Source organism: Desmodus rotundus, chromosome 11 (genome assembly GCF_022682495.2).
Source record: "Desmodus rotundus isolate HL8 chromosome 11, HLdesRot8A.1, whole genome shotgun sequence".
NCBI lineage: Eukaryota > Metazoa > Chordata > Mammalia > Chiroptera > Phyllostomidae > Desmodus > Desmodus rotundus.
Genome location: NC_071397.1, coordinates 35,473,135 through 35,490,344, shown reverse-complemented (window position 1 = coordinate 35,490,344; position 17,210 = coordinate 35,473,135).

Here is a 17,210-nt window from a genome sequence, read left to right as displayed (position 1 = left end):
CCCACTAAGATCTGGAACAAGACAAGGATGCCCTCTCTCACCACTCCTATTCAACATAGTATTGGAAGTCCTAGCCACAGCAATCAGACAAGAAAAAGAAGTAAAAGGCATCCAAATTGGAAAGGAGGAAATGAAACTGTCACTGTTTGCAGATGACATGATAGTATACAAGGAAAATCCTATAGATTCCAGCAAAAAACTACTCGACCTAATAAATAAATTTGGCAAAACAGCTGGATACAAAGTCAATACTCAGAAATCAAAGGTATTCCTGTATACCAACAATGAAACTGCAGAAACAGAAATCAGGAAAAAAAAATCCCATTTGATATAGCAACAAGAAAAATAAAGTACCTAGGAATAAACCTAACCAAGGAGGTAAAAGACCTGTACTTGGAAAACTACACAACAATGAAGAAAGAAATTAAGGAAGATACAAATAAATGGAAGCATGTACCATGCTCATGGATTAGAAGAATTAACATTATCAAAATGGCCATACTACCCAAAGCAATGTATAGATTCAGTGCAATCCCTATTAAAGTACCTATGACATATTTCACATATATAGAACAAATATTTCAGAAATTCATAAAGAACCATAAATGACCCCGAATAGGTGCAGCAATTTTGAGAAAGAAGAACAAAGCATGAGGGATCACAATACCTGACATCAAACTGTATGACAAGGCCACTGTAATCAAAACAGCCTGGTACTGGCATACAGTCACATAGACCAATGGAACAGAACAGAGAGCCCAGAAATAAACCCAAGTCTTTAAGGTCAATTAATATTTGACAAAGGAAGCAGGAGCATAAAATGGAGCAAAAATAGCTTGTTCAACAGATGGTGTTGGGAGATCTGGACAGCGATGTGCAAAAAAATGAAACTCGATCACCACTTACGCCATACACAAAAATGAACTCAAGATGGATAAAAGACTTAAATATAAGTCGTAACACTATAAAAGTCCTAGAGGAAAACATTGGCAGGAAAATCTCAGACATTCCACACAGCAACATCCTCACAGACACATCCCCTAAAGCAAGGGACATAAAGGAAAAAATAAACAAATGGGACCTCATCAAAATAAAAAGCTTCTGCATGGCTAAAGAAAACAGCACTAAACTACAAAGAGAACCAATAATATGGGAAAACATATTTGACAATGATACCTCAGACAAGGGCCTGATCTCCAAAATATATAAAGAACTCACACGACTCCACTCCAGGAAGACAAACAACCTAGTTAAAAAATGGGCAAAGGACTTGAACAGACAATTCTCCAAGGAGGACATACAGAGGGCCCAGAGACATGTGAAAAGATGCTCAGCATCACTAGCCATCAGAGAGATGCAAATTAAAACCACAATGAGGTACCATCTCACACCAGTCAGAGTGGCCAACAGAAACAAATCCACAAACAAATGTTGGAGAGGATGCGGAGAAAAGGGAACCCTAGTGCACTGTTGGTGGGAAGGAAGACTGGTGAGGCCACTGTGGAAAACAGTATGGAATTTCCTCAGAAAACTAAAAATGGAACTGCCCTTTGACCTAGCAATTCCGCTGCTGGGATTATACCCTAAGGACCCTGAAACACCAATCCAAAAGAACCTGTGCACCCCAATGTTCATAGCAGCACAATTTACAATAGCCAAGTACTGGAAGCAACCTAAGTGGCCATCAGCAAATGAGTGGATCAGAAAACCATGGTACATCTACACAGTGGAATTCTATGCAGCAGAGAGAAAGAAGGAGCTTATACCCTTTGCAGCAGCATGGATGGAACTGAAGAGCATTATGTTAAGTGAAATAAGCCAGACAGTGAGGGACAAATACCATATGATCTCACCTTTAACTGGAACATAATAAATAGAAGAAAAAAGGAAACAAAATATAACCAGAGACATTGAAGTTAAGAACAATCTAACAATGGACACGGGGGGAGTGGGGAGGGAACAGTGAGGAGAGGAGATTACAGGAACTACTATAAAGGACACCTGGACAAAATCAAGGGGGAGGGTGGAAGTGGGGGAGGGAGGTGGGTTCAGCTGGGGTGGGGTGGAGGGATGGGGAGAAAATGCATACAACTGTAATTGAATAACAATAAAAATTTTAAAAAACTCAGTGATAGGCTAGAGAATAAATTATTTCAGATGAAAATGTATAAATATACTGGAATATAGATCTGAGAAGGTCATTCAAAATGAACATGGAATGGAGAATACCAAATATGAAAACAAGTGACATTGATAATACAATCAATATGTTTAACTTACGAAGCAGAAGTTAGAAGGAATGGGGTGGCGGCAATGGGCAAGAATGTTCTAGAATTAATGAAAAACTTTTATATTCAAAATAGAGAAACACACATAATCTCAACCATGATGAATAAGGAGAAATCCCTGGCTACGTATATAAACAAGCTGCAGTGAAAATGTAAAACATACATAGAAAATCTCACATAAGGCAACGAAATAGTTAGGCAGTTCCTGCCTTTCTCTGGTGTGTGTGTTCCTGTATCTGTGCCAGTCCCTCCACTGGCCATAAATCGGAGCTTAAAAAATTCACACAGCTTAAAAAATGTAAAATTTGGGAAGCAAGACATGTAAAGTACCCACAATTTGCCACACTATGTTGTACACAGAGTCTTTTTAAAAATCTCAGGTATTATGTATTTGCTTTTAAATATCTTAGAATATATTTAGGTTTTTTGTTGTTGTTGTTTTGGCTATTTGTCCATCTCTGGGCCTCTGTGAAATACATTATTGTAGAAGACTTGGATACAGTACTGTTAAAAGAGAATGCTACTTTTTTATTTCCATAGATCTGACCTGACAAAATTGTATAGATATTTCCTCTAGTCTTGTTTTGTTTTGTTCTTCAAATGGTTCAACCCATGTATGGCTATGAATGGCCTCTTCAGAAGTACCAGGGTTGACTGATTAACCTAGGGCAGCTGAACATGCTGGGTTTCATTTGTGATTAGATATATTTTCTTCAGAGGCAAGTAAAGAGTTATCATAAAATGTTCTTCACTTTTTCGGTTCTTAAAGCTTTGTAAAAGAAATATAAGCTATTTAGTCCATTTCACTTATGAATTATTTTATTATAAATTGCTGAACCCTAATTTAATTTCTGTTTTGATTGATTTAGAGAGAGAGAGGAAGGGAGAGAAACATCAATTTGTTGTTCCATTTATTTATGTATTCATTGGTTACTATTTAAATATTATAGATAATTACTCATGTATTGCTTGCTATTTCTTCCTTAAAACACATTCATGCCTGATTTTCAAGTGTGAATTAGTTTAGTTTAACATCAGATTAATTTAAATAATATATCTGATAGAATATTGCACCATAAAGAGTGACACTATATATCTAAAGTCTTGGAAAGGAATCTTGTGGTTGGAAGTCATCTTCTTTTTTGATATAAATATTCACTAATTTTCCCCCATCATGGAGACAAGCTATGCTTTCTAAATCACAATCCCTCATTTTTTGAATGCTCTTCAAAATAATTTTGAAACTTTTTAGTTCATTTCTATTATGTCAGGTTTCAAATCATGTAAAATGTGGAGTTATATTTCCAGAGAGTAATAAAAACCATTTTTGTTTGACCTATACTTCCACAATTAATAAAAATATAGAGATAGTGAAATCTGCCTCTTCACTGAACTAAATAAGCCCCAAAGGATCCCAAGGAAGTTCCTCCCTAGCTTTTCCCGGTGAAATCACTCGCATGCAGAAGGGAGGAGCATTATCTCAACATCATTGAAAAGGTGGGCTGTGAAGGATTGGGGTCATTTATCAATTACACTATGCCTGAATTTGTATTAATACATTTTGTATTATTGTATTTTTATGATCGGTATTGCTGCTTTTGAGTCGATCATTATGTCGTATCAAACTTTTGTTCCTCTGTTTAAAGCAGTCTAGGTCACTCTATGGTAATGATTGTGATGGTCATGATCATGGTTACTTATGCAACATACATTTCTTGCTTCTTTGTCCCATGTAAATACCTGCTGTCCATATCTCCTACACAGTCATTCATTCCGAAGCTGGTCATCAAATTGTTTACAATAATGTGGAAAGTGATGCCATTTTCTCATGTGTTCTAAGAGCCTGCACAACAGCACATCCACAGGGCTGCCATACTTTAAGACCCTACTGAACTCGGGGAAGCTTGGCTGTAGCTGTGTCAGTAAGAGTCCTGGTTTTCTCCTGCAGAAAGGGAGACTCTAAGTTAAAAACAAACAAACAAGAAACAGGTTCCTTTTTTTGAGTATGCTGTTTAACAGGTTGAAATAACTTTCACAAAACCAAGGGGGTGTGAGTGCACACTATTTTGTAAATTTGATAAAGTGATCAGCTTGCAGTTGGAGTATTAGTCAAGTAATAAAAAATGATTGTATTTGCAACCTAATCTTGATGTTGATACTTCACATAGCCTCATCTCTAGGAAACTTGTGGATTGCTCATTCTTCATTGTATAGATTAACAAAAAAAAACCCCCAAAACAAACAAAAATACACACACACACAAACTTAAGGTTAGATATAACGTGTTGGGCTTGTAAACTTCAGACAATTGATGATCTTCAATGACTTATAAAGTTTCAGATGTTCTCAGTATCACTTAAAAATTTATCACCTGTATCCTACTATGGTCTATAGATTATGTTTAGTATTTGTTCTAATGTTTTAATATAAACTGTTTTATATAGTAAAATTAAAATGGATCACTATGCTGAATTTTGGAAGTGATGTGAGACCAGTCCTGTAAGGAGGGCTCTGGGGAGTGGGGGAAATTCTGAGGATCTGGCGCAACCCCTTGCTCTTCAGCAGAATCTACTATGAAAAAGTGTAATGGTCTCTGGTCGGGACCCTGTAGCAGTGGCAAAGGCTAAGCATCAGGAAGAAACAGTTGTTATTCAGATATTTCATTCAATGTGATGGGATCGGAAGGAAAGACATAGAGGGAGAGCCCAGCCTGCTCTCCGGGACTCAGGGATGATTTCTCTGAGGATGTATGAAAAAAATGTCTGTGCACTGGAGCCCTGGATTTAAGAGGGAGGGAAAGTATAGGTCATGCCATGGAAAAGTCAAAGCTATTTGTACGAAGAAAGAGCTGTTACCATCAGCCAGCTGGGTCTCCGTTGGTGTTAAATGGAAGAGGAATAGATTTCATGTGGCTGACGGATGCGATTAGCTGATAGAGCAGGAACAGACTTACAGGGCAAGTGTGGTTTTAGTGATAATCTGACTCTGGAGAAATCTTTCCCAGTTGATCCACCAAATAAGACAATATCAATTGTTCAGCAGAAAGAAAGTTCTTTTACACATGAAAGAAGACACTTCTCAAATGCTGTGTCTAGCTGGGTCAGGATTGTACTTGAAGTAAACACATCACAAACATAAAACTCTAATATCTAAAGGGCCAAGAAGACTTAATTCTGTTGTGCAGCAGAACACAGCCCACTGCAAAAGTTCTATGGGAAGAATTTTTGGAGACTCAAATGTAGAAAAAATTGGTCTACAAATATTTGTTTTAAATTAGTACAAGCTTTAGTCTTAAGAAGTTATGATTTCAGACATTTTAGCTATCAAAAATGAGCTACTCATTCAAGTACAAAGAATTTCATTTTCTGAAGGCCTCCAGTGGGCACCTTCTTCACAGTTCATGCTGCCCAATCACTGATATCCTGATTTAATTAGTTTCCACATGAACTTCAGAATGCAACATCAATAATTATAGAAGACTTCCTGAGATGATTACTTATTAAGGGTCCTAATATTCTATTCCAAATGTTGGTTGCATTGCTTTGATGAAAAGTATACTATATTAGCATTCTAAAAGGCATGTAGCCACAAAGGCAGAAACTGCAGTGTTTATAATAGAAATTTCAGTAAAATCAGCAGGGGCAGGTGAACCCTCAGGCCTCACTAAATGGTAAATGAAGTCTTCTCTTGTAGATCCTGTTCGAGCTCCTTCTTTTGATGTGCTCAGGAATTCTTATGATTCTAAATCAATGGTTTTATAGAGACTGGTATATTTCTTTAAAAGATACTGAATGTTTCACAACAGTACTGAACTGTCATCAACTGAAATCATGTTAAATGAGAAAACTGAGGAAATGGTTCAAAGGAGAGATACTGTCACATTTCAAAAGGTGCTATAGAAAAATAGATGGCTGACATTTCAAAGCTGGGACATAATTGTATTATCAGCAGCAGTTTAGGATCTATGTCTAGGAATCAGACAAAAGAAAAATTCAGTGAAAATTTTGAGTCTTTCTTTCTATTCCTGTGGAGTGTCCACATGGGTTTCATTATTCAACAGGAGTTGGATTGTAGGTTAACAGCCCCTCACTGCTTTGTAACTGTCAAAATGCCTGAAAGGAAGGAAGTAAATGCTGACTTTTTAGAATTTGAAAGACTCTTGATTTTAGCAAAGTAATACAAAATGCAAGAAATTAGCTGTGTGTCTATGCTGTCAGTTTTCTGAAATTAGCCACTCATCCTTTCACTTTTTAACTGACAATGAATCAAGTACAGGTAGATAATCAATCAATATTTATAAAACTAATGCAATATTGAGAGCATTCTAATAAGTGGTACAGGAAATATAAACAAGCATAAAACCAATTTCCTCCAAGGAGCTTACCAACTTTTTACATGATAACAAAAATGTATGACTTCTAAATAAGTGTAAATGTATTAATAAATGGTATGACCTCCACAGGGCATAAATAAGAAAGAATTTTATTTTCTTTCTACTATGACCTCCAAACATGCTGTCAGATCTGTTCTCATGTTTAATTACCCTTTATAGTCACTTTAAAGAAACTAAAAATTTCATTTTCAGGTATTAAAAAGTCTGTTTGCCCTGCCAAACTGTGATAATATGCCTTCTTCAATTGCTGATATTGTAGACTAAGTAAACCTTTTCTTCTTTTATGCTTCCAGTTCTTGAGAACACATGAGGGCTTCTCCTAAGAATTCTTCCATGCTCAACTCCAGTAACAGCTCAGGCTAGACATTTGAATATTCATAGGTTAGCAAACACCCAGCGGAGATAGAATCTTTTCTTCCAATCTTTTGGCTCCCCCTCCAACTTGGATTGATTGGTGATAAAGCCCACAGAACTCTCTAGTCCTATACATTTTATTAAAAAACCTCCATAATAAACCTCTAGTCTTCCTTACAAAGGCTAGTTATGGGTGAAAGGAAGTGGTTGAAGGACCACCTCTGTAAATCCCCATGGGTTTTTCCAAGAACTCTTTTAGAATTTAAGGTATTCATCATTCATTGTCCTTAGCTTTAAGGGCTTGCCTATAATTCTGGGATAATACAAATCACCCCAATACATACCCCAATACATACACCCCAATACATAAAGAAGGATGTAGCTTCTTTAAGCTACTTCATGGAGGCTGATTACATCAAAGCTTAATGAAGCATTAACCTCAGGACACCTCATGTGCCTTCTAGGTCCTGTGCCCCATTTTGTATTTGTAATTCTCTATTATTTCTATAAAAGCTCTCCCTCCCAAATGTATAAGCTTCAGGCCCCACAAAACTTGGATTTACTGCTGAGAGTGCATAATTATTTGATGACCATTAAGTTCTCAAACTTAAGTGGTAGCAGTCACTAGCTGGAGTTTTCTGGGAAGGCTTTATAGAGAAAGAATTTAAGATTTTTTGCTGTATCAACAGAGAGAACCATGTGCCTTGGAGGTTTGAGGGAAACCTTTTTAAAGGTGTTAGCCCCTTCTAACAGAGACTATATAGACCTAGAATTTCAGAAGACTTAGAAATAGCAGAATATCTAAAGAAAAGCCTATCTTTACAATATCACCAATATAATCTTTACATGAGATTAATGTTTTGCTTGTAGAAGAGGACATAGTCATCTACTTCCGTATGTCAGAGGTAATGCAGCCCTGGACATGCTATCTCTCACTGCAGATCACTGGGGAACTTTATTTGATCCTTAATCATCAATATCATTTTAGTTTGTTGCAGTATATAGAAGCCAAAAGATCCTCTTTTATACTAAATTCAATCTTAATTTCATATGCTTAAAATACGTGTGAATCTTTTCCTTTGTATTTTTAATGATATATCTACTTATGATCTCATTGATATCACACTACCTTCTTCATTTTAAGGGACTACTTTTTCTCATAATTCTTTCTGTCCATTTTCTCTTTCTGTTCTTTAATTCTTTCTGTTCTAATCTTATCTTTTTGCTGCGGTTCAGGAACATAGTAAACACTTTTTAAAAAATCCATTTTGGCCTTGGTTTTACTTTTGCACTTCTTCCTTCTTAGATGGTACTATTTGTTTGGCTAATGTTTTTTCAGGTAACTTTCAATTTACTTTGAAATGCCTCCCTTTCATAATAAACATTCCTTTCTATCAAAAAATAATAATTTGTCACTCTTTGATTTTTCTGTTTGTGAACTATTGTTGCCTTGGTAAAAAGCTGATCCAAACGGGCTCTTTGGTGCACTTTGCAAAACAGCGTCTGGGAAGCCTTCCAATCATGAAATGACAATTCTCGCAGCACCAGCTCTCATTGTGCTTCACTCACTCTGCTCACTCCTGGAAATGAGACAGGCTGCTTCGTAAATGCACACACTTCAAGCTACATAGCCTTTCATTGTCAGCTAAAGACACTACACCCAGTACCCTTCAAGGAGATACTACTGCCGTCTGCTTTTCCTCTCCATTATTTTCAAAAGGTAATCTTTTGACTATTTATGTCCCAGAAAATTGACCAGTTATGCATTTGGAGTCCAGAGGCAACCAGAACTGTAAGAAATATATGTACAGGTGGAGTTTAAAAAATACCATCATAATCATCATTAAAGTAGTATTATTCTAACTAACAGCATATTTAGAAAAACAGAAAAATCTCAGTTTTTTGATGGAAAGGTCTTATTTCATTCAATAATATGCATTCAAGCAATGAAGCATTTATTGTGTTTTTTTTTCTTTTTTGTCTGTGACAAATTCTGCCTCTACAAAAGCTCTGCAACTCATTTGTTACTAGAGCACATTTATCTATCTACCTATCTACTGCATAGGTAAACACAGACACATACATACATAAGTACCTGTGTATGTGTGTATGTGCCGGAGCAATACAATAGGGTAGTTATGCATTAAGTGAGACATTGAATTTTTCCTCAGATTAAAAAATAAAAATAAAACTAACTGAAAATACTTTCATCTAATTTCAAGGATCAGACCCATTTAGAATCTTGGTATTCAGTCATCTGTTTTATGGAACACCTATGAAGTTCTGTAGATATAAAATATATACTTTTTTGTAGAAGGGGGAGATATTGGGAGCAGATGCACATTTTTTCTTTTTAAGTTCAGATCTGTGTACTTACAAAAATGTTTTATTACTCCCACTCTCCCTCAATCCCCATCTCTGGCAACCAGCAATTCATTCTCTGTGTCTATGAACTTGTTTCTTCCTTCCTTTCCCTCTCTCCCTCCCTCCCTCCCTCCCTCCCTCCCTCCCTCCCTCCCTCCCTCCCTCCCTCCCTTCCTTCCTTCCTTCCTTCCTTCCTTCCTTCCTTCCTTCCTTCCTTCCTTCCTTCCTTCCCTCCTTGATTCCATATATAAGAGAGATCACAAAATATTTCTCTTTCTCTGACTTATTTCATATTGCATAATGCCCTCAGGGTCCATCCATATTGTTGATTTCTGCCTCTTTTCATTCTTTTTTTATGGATGAGTAGTATTCCATTGAATACCACAATTTCTCTATTCATTCATCTACCCATGGGCACTTCGGTTGTTTCCATGTCTTGGCTATTATAAATAAGGCTGCAATGAACAGGAGGGTGCACATACTTTTAGAGTTGGTGTTTCCATTTTCTTAAGAAAATACCTAGAAGTAGAATTGCTGAGTTCTACTTTTATGTTTTTGAGAAACCTTACTTTTCCATGGTGGCTGCACCAATTTATATTTCCATCAATTGTACAAAAGATTTCCCTTTTCTCCACTTCCTTACCAAAACTTATTTCTCATCTTTCTGATAATAGCCAAACTATCTGGTGTAAAGTGATATCTCCTGTGGTTTTGATTTTCATTTCTCTGAATTAGTGATTTTGTTTGTTTGTTTGTTTTGCTATTGAGTTGTATGAGTTTCTTGCATATTTTGGATATTAATCCTTTATTAAATATGTAGTTTGCAAATATTTTCTTCCACTTCCTATATTGCCATTCATTTTGTGGATAGTTTCCTTTGCTGTTTAGAAGCTTCTTAGTATGATGTAGTTCTACTTATTTATTATTGCACTGTTGCATTTGTCTTTGGTGTCTGATTCAAAAAATCATGTCCAGGACCTATATCAGGGGGCTTACTTCCTATGTTTTTTGCTAGGGCTTTTATTGTTTCAGTCTTGTGTTTAAGTCTTTATCCATTTTGAGTTCTTTTTTTATGTATGGGGTAAGATAATGGTCCAATGCCATTCTCTCATGTGTGGCTGCCCGGTTTTCCCAACACCATTTATTGCAAATAACTTTCCTCAGTGTATATTCTTGGCACTTTGGTCATCAATTAATTGAACATACATGTATGGTTTATTTCTGGGTTCTGTGTGCGGTCCTGTCAATCTGTGTGTCTATTTTTTTATTCCAGTGTGACACTGTAGTAATTGCTCTACCTTGGTAATATAGAGGTTAAAGCAGGGCACATATTGCCTCCAGCGTTGTTCAACTTGAGTGTCTAATTTCTCTGTGCAGGACTTTCAATACTATGTTGACTAAAAGTAGAAAGAGTAGGCTTCCTTGTCTTGTTCCAAGAATTAGAAAGACTCAGTTTTTTACCATTGACTATGATGTTAGCCGTGGGCTTGTAATATTCCTTTGTGCCTTCTTTGTTGAGCATCTTTATTATAAATGGAGTTTCAATTTTGTTGAATGCTTTTTTTTACCTATTGAAATGAATGTGTGTTCTGTTGTTTGAATGGAATGTTCTTTATATTTAAGCCCATTTTGATTTCATGTGTGATTTAAAGCTGATGTCTTATTACTGAATTTCTGTCCTGATCATTTTATCCTCTGTTGGACTGCTTTTGCTCCACACCAGAAATTTTGGTATGCTGTAATTTCATTTTCATTTGTCTCAAGGTATTTTAGCCTTCAGTTCTGTGACTTATATTTGGTACTTCCTTTAGTCTGCATGTCTTTCTTCAAATCTTCACTGTGTTCATTCACTTTTTCTCCCTAGTTTGGTGCACATCTTTATGACCAACACTTTGAAGTCTTTGTCAGGTAAATTACTTATCTTTGTTTTACTAAGATATTTTTCCTGAGTTTTATCTTGTTCTTTCATTTGCAACATATTTGTTTATTTCTTCACTTTCTTTCTCTACAACAGATGAAACATCCATCTCTTTCAGTCTTGAAAGAATAACCTCATTATCATTCCAAGTGGCCCAACTCTTTGTGTTCCTTCAAATCTTTGTGCTTTTCCAAGTAGCTTATTATATTTGTAATAGCTCACAGTATTTGAGGATTGTGCAAACACCTGTCCATTTCCCCCAGGGAAATGTCTCAGAACCTGGATTCTGACGGCTTAGAAGCCAGACCCTCAAACATCAGCTTTTAAAAGTATGCAAATACATATAGTTCTGTGTGATCACAAGCATAACCCTCACAGACCAGGCAATAGGGTGATGTCCCTGGGCAGCAGACACAAAATCTGCCTCCAGATGAGTTTGTAAGTTATTTTCTGTGAGATGCTGGCAAGCTGGGTCAGGGCAGAGTGTGAGTGCCAAGATGGCAGCCACAGCCACTGCTCCTTGAGAGCAGCTCTGCAGCCCCCTAGACGTGGCAGTTCTGAAGCCTTCCCCTCAGGCTGAAGCTCTGGGACAAGCAAAAAGTTCTCCTTTACAGAAAGACTAGGAGCTGTGCCTCAGTCTTCAGGCCCATTGGACCCAGGAATGTAAGCCCTCCCAGCCACCAGAACTAGGTGGTCAAGAGGCAGCCCCTGGGTGGCACCTGCAAAAACAAGGGCACCAGACAAAGAAAAGGAGCACCAGCCACATATAAAGCTCTTCTCCAGGACAGACTGGTGCTCTGGAAGGTGGCAGAGGGGGAACACAAGGATAGCACCCTCTCTCTGAGGGTTCTAGAAACAGTCATTGTCAGTCCCAAATGCCTGTTTCATTAGAGACCTGCCCCTCAGATCACAGCCATGATGATTAGCTCATAGACTTTCACAGAAAGAGTGAGCTTCTTGGTCTGTTGGGTCTTGTTGTGCCCGGAAGGCTGGAGCTAAGAATTTTTTCTTCATTAGTTACAATCCTGTGGGACCCATAAGCACAAGCCTCACTGGCTGCCAGGTGATGTTTGCAGCAGTCACAGAAATTGGGGTGCCAGCTAGGGGTATGAGTTGTTTTCTGGGTGACACTGATTATTATAGCCCCATGTGCACAGGAACTCATGCTCCCATGGTCTCCAGAACCAGACAGCTGAGAGATGTTCCCCGAGTGGCAGCCGCAAAGATTGGGGCACCAGACGCATGCAAAGGGTTCCTTTTGGGAGACACAGCAAAGGGAGAGCATGGATATGGCACCCATCCATCTCTGCCCCTGGAAAGTGTTCCAGCAGACACCTAGATTAAATTAGATGCCTGTCACAAGTGTATGTTTGTGATAAATCAGCCAGGCAGCTGCTCCACTCGCTGTCTGCTGAGCAGCCTGGCACCAAGGAATAGATAAGAGTTACACAGAGTAACTATGCTATTCACTCAGCTTTTATTGAATTCAGGTTCACTCAAAGTAGAACATCACCATACTTTAATGTCCTACTCACACTCTAACAATCTAAGAGAATTGTAACACACACACACACACACACACACACAGAGCAATCAATGGGGAATAATGAACCCAAGACCCAGAGTCTTAGTCTGCAGGTCCAGGAGACTTCACCATGGGCAAAGTAGTTGACAGCATCTTGCAAGGAAGGATCTCCAGAGCCAGGTGGGCAGCAAGGCAGACAAAGTCTTCAGTCAAGTAGGGCAGAGCCTCTGGCAGCCGATGCCAAGGGAGATCGGCAGGGCACAGAACAGCACTCTGGTGTGTGGAGCTTGACTGTCTCAGTAGTGACCTGAAGTCTGCCTCAGTTATACCTTGAAAATGGTGTACTCCACCCTTCTAGTTCTCTTGATAAGTGTCTTGGCACCCTGGATGCCAAGTGGGGAATCTCCCCAGGAGAGTATGGGTGGTCCTACTCTGCAGACATGGCTGTTCTGATCATGTGTGCAGATATCTTAGGTGTGTCTCCTTGCCAGATGTGTCTGCTCTGACTTAGGTAGTTCCTCTCTTGAACCAAAGTGTCATGGCTGACTGGCAGCCATCTCAGTTGACATGAGTGACTCCATTTTGTTTTATATACTTTATGCTAGGGGTGTCAAACTCATTTTCAACGGCGGCCACATCAGCCCCACAGTTGCCTTCAAAGGGCCAGATGTAATTTTAGGACTGTATAAATGTAACTACTCCTTTACAGTTAAGTGAGAGCTTGGCGCTGCTGCCAGGTAGAAACAAGGTGCCAGGCCGCATAAAACAAGGTGGAGGGCCAGATCTGACCCTCGGGCCTTGTGTTTTCCACCTGTGCTTTATGCTATCTTGACCAAATCAATGCCATTTTATTGGTCCTGCACTCTGCAGTGCCTCTCCCTCAGGCTGACATCTTAATACAAGCAGGTAAGCCTCCTTCACTTGAAATCTGAGCACAATCAGCTGCCCCTGAACTGGGGTGGGTAAGTTCCAGCACACAGCCTTTTAAGAGCTGTTTCTTTGAATGCTACAGTCTTAAGGGATCCTGGAACTTGAGCTTCATTCATTTTCAAAGTTAGATGTTTTGGGGCTCCTCTCTCAGGTACAGATCTTAAAAATTCTCCTTAGGGAGAAGCTCTGGGTTTTGATTTTTTTCTGCCAGTTGTGGCTTGCTGGGCTGGGGGTAAAGTTTACGGCAATATTGTGTCCCAGCCTCTCCTTCCTGCTTCAGTGTGGTTTTCTTCTTGTTTGCCTGATGTGTAGTTATCACTCAGTCAGCAGTAGGTTTTTTAAAGAGGAAGTTTTTCCATATGTATCTGTAAACTCAGTGTGTCCACAGGAGGAGGTGAGTTCAGGGTCTTTTCATGTCACTGTCTTGAACTAGAAACTTTTTTGAGTGAGCAAAAAACTTTATTCTAAAATACATCCACTTTTTGTAGACTCAATTTTATTGTATCACATCTGAAGAGTATATTCAGTGTCTGAAGGCTGATGCCAAACCCATATCAAAGCAAAGATAATGAAAGTGATACAGCTTTCTAAAAGTGCATAAGCAACAGCAGCACCTTGGGTGAACTGGTTCTCAAATCTGATGTCATATTTTAATTTTGTCTCTGCTCCCTCTCTAACTCATACAGTCATAGTACCTTTTGAAATTTTCAGGTTTTTTAATAGAAAATAATTAAACATTGATATCATTAGAGAACTAATAAAGTGTTTTCTAATCACAGATCTATAGAGTGCATTCCCATATATTGCCCCTTTATCTGAATGCCTTAAAATTGCAATTAGAGTACTCTAAACCTAATTTATTACAATGAAAATAATGAAATTACAGGATGAATGCATGGATGGACATCTGTTCTCTAAATTAAGAAAATTATTCATGCTGGAAAACTATCAGGAACAATTTTGGGCTTATTGGATAATCTACTAGGTAATTAAGTATATTGAATATTGTTGCAAATATTTACCACTTACTAATTCCTATAAAATTCAACACAGCATACAGGAAAGATTAGTGAGGGAATATGAATGGTATATTAAAAATCATATTGGCATTTAGTATGATCAAGGGTGGGAAGTGGGCATGGCTGGGGTGGGGGGAGTCATGGTGGGGAAAGGGAAACAACTGTACTTGAATAACAATAAAAAATGTGAAAAAAATCATATTAGCATTTACTTTAGAGTTGAAATGAACTTTGTGGTAATCTAGTCTAACCTCATTTTATTTATGAGTAAGCCAAGCCCCAGAGAGGTTAATAATAAGTAAAAGCTATATTAATATTTTGTGGCATTGGTAAAACAAGAAGCCTGTTCTCCTAACTCCATGTCCAGAGTGCCTTCTATAACTTCACCAAGACAAAACTGAGAGCAGAAGTTGATCAGTTAACAGATAAAGGCCTGATATAAAGAAAGGTAACTCCTGTTGAATTTTTCTCTATTCTTAGAGTAAGCTAATTATCTGAGAAAAGGTAAAATGCATTGTTTATCAAAACATACAAACTACTGTAACTTGCCTAGCCCTTTTTGAGGTTGTCTAAATTTTTTTAAGTTATACATTGCTCTTTATTTTGCCCCGTCTCCCAAACTGATAGTAATCTAAATGTCTAATTGCTGTGGATGAGTTGCGATTTATCTATGTATTGTGACCACTGAAACTGTTGTAGCTCTACATTCCCAATGGCTTAGCCATTTTCATTACTATATAATACCATACAGAAATATGCACATGCACCAAAATACGTGTGCAGGAACACAGCAGCTTATTTATAATAATCATGAAATTGAAACAATCCAAATGTCCAGTAACTTTAATAGAGATGAAAAATTCTTGTTTTTTTGATGAAATGGAATAGTACACAGCAATGAAAATAAACAAACTTCAGTTATATTCAACAGCATTGATATATCTCACTGATCCAGTGATTAGTGAAATAAATTCAGACAGAAAAGGATAAAATACTGTACATTGCTCTTTATGCAAAGGAAAAAATGATTAAAACTAACCCCTTGTTAGAAGTCATAACTGATTTCCATGAGGGAGGAAACAGGTGATAGTGATTTGGAGGTGATGAAAGAAAGACTTCTGGGGTACTGTTAATATTATATTTCTTAATGGGACACTGTGATACTTTTTCAGTCTGTTAAACTTAAGGTTAGTGCACTTTTCTATATGTGTGTCTTATGTCAATGGAAGCATCTTTAAAATACTATGGAAGAATATATAGTGCAAAAAGGAAATAAGCATGACTTTTTAAGTTACAAAAATATTTAAAAAATACAGATCTTAATTATATGTTAAAAAACTGACATATTGAGCATGTTAATCATAATGATCTCTGGGAATAGGATTACAGACAAATTTAATTTTTCTCTTTATCAGGGCTCATTTTTAATTAATTTATACATTTATATTTTTATTGCACCACTTCACTGGCTCTGTAAGGGCAGGGCTCTTGTTTGTCTTGGTCACTACTGTGTCCTCAGCATTATGCAAATACTAGGCACTCACTAAATACTTGTTGAATGAATAAATTTTAGTGTTTCTGTGTGTCTCCCTCTTGAACTTGGATGCCCTGGGGCTTCTCGGCATGAATTTTCATAGAGCCAGAGAATCTTGTAGGCTCTCCCATCCTTGCTGATTCTTTTCTATCTTTCCTCCAGGAAGCCTTCCTTGATGCTCCTCTAACCTAGTTAAATTTCCTCCTCTGACTTAAACTAGCTGTCTTGCTCATTTGAGGAAAAAAATATATAGATCTGTCCAGAAACAACTCAGCCATTATTAATATAATGAGAATGGTTTGCGCAACATTGATGTAACCTGGCAGCCAAGGAGAGTGAGTGGACTGGAATGGGCGTGCGTGACTAGTCAGTGGGGGTGGTAGCTGCTGCTGAGTGAGCATGTGTACTGTGTAGCCATTGCATTCAACATGACTGACTGAGTAGAGCAATGAATCTGCATCAAATTTTGTATTAAGCTGGAACATTCCTCCATGGAAACTATTTGGATGATTGAGAAGGCCAAAGCTATGGGCAACTGGTGATTGGCAGCTTCATCATGACAACATACCTGCACCACATCTCATACAGAATTTTTTGGCCAAACATCAAATCACCCAGGTGACTCAGCCCCACTACAGCCCAGATTTGGCACCCTGTGACTTCTGGCTTTTCCTAAAACTAAAATCACCTTTGAAAAGGAAGAGATTCAGACTTTTAATGAGATTCAGGAAAATACAACAGGGCAGCTGATGTCAATTGGGAGAACTGTGTGAGGTCCCAAGGTGCCTACTCTGAAGAGGACAGAGGCATCATTGTCTTATGTAGAATGTTTCTTGTATCTTGTGTCTTCCTCAATAAATGTCTCTATTTTTCATATTACATGGC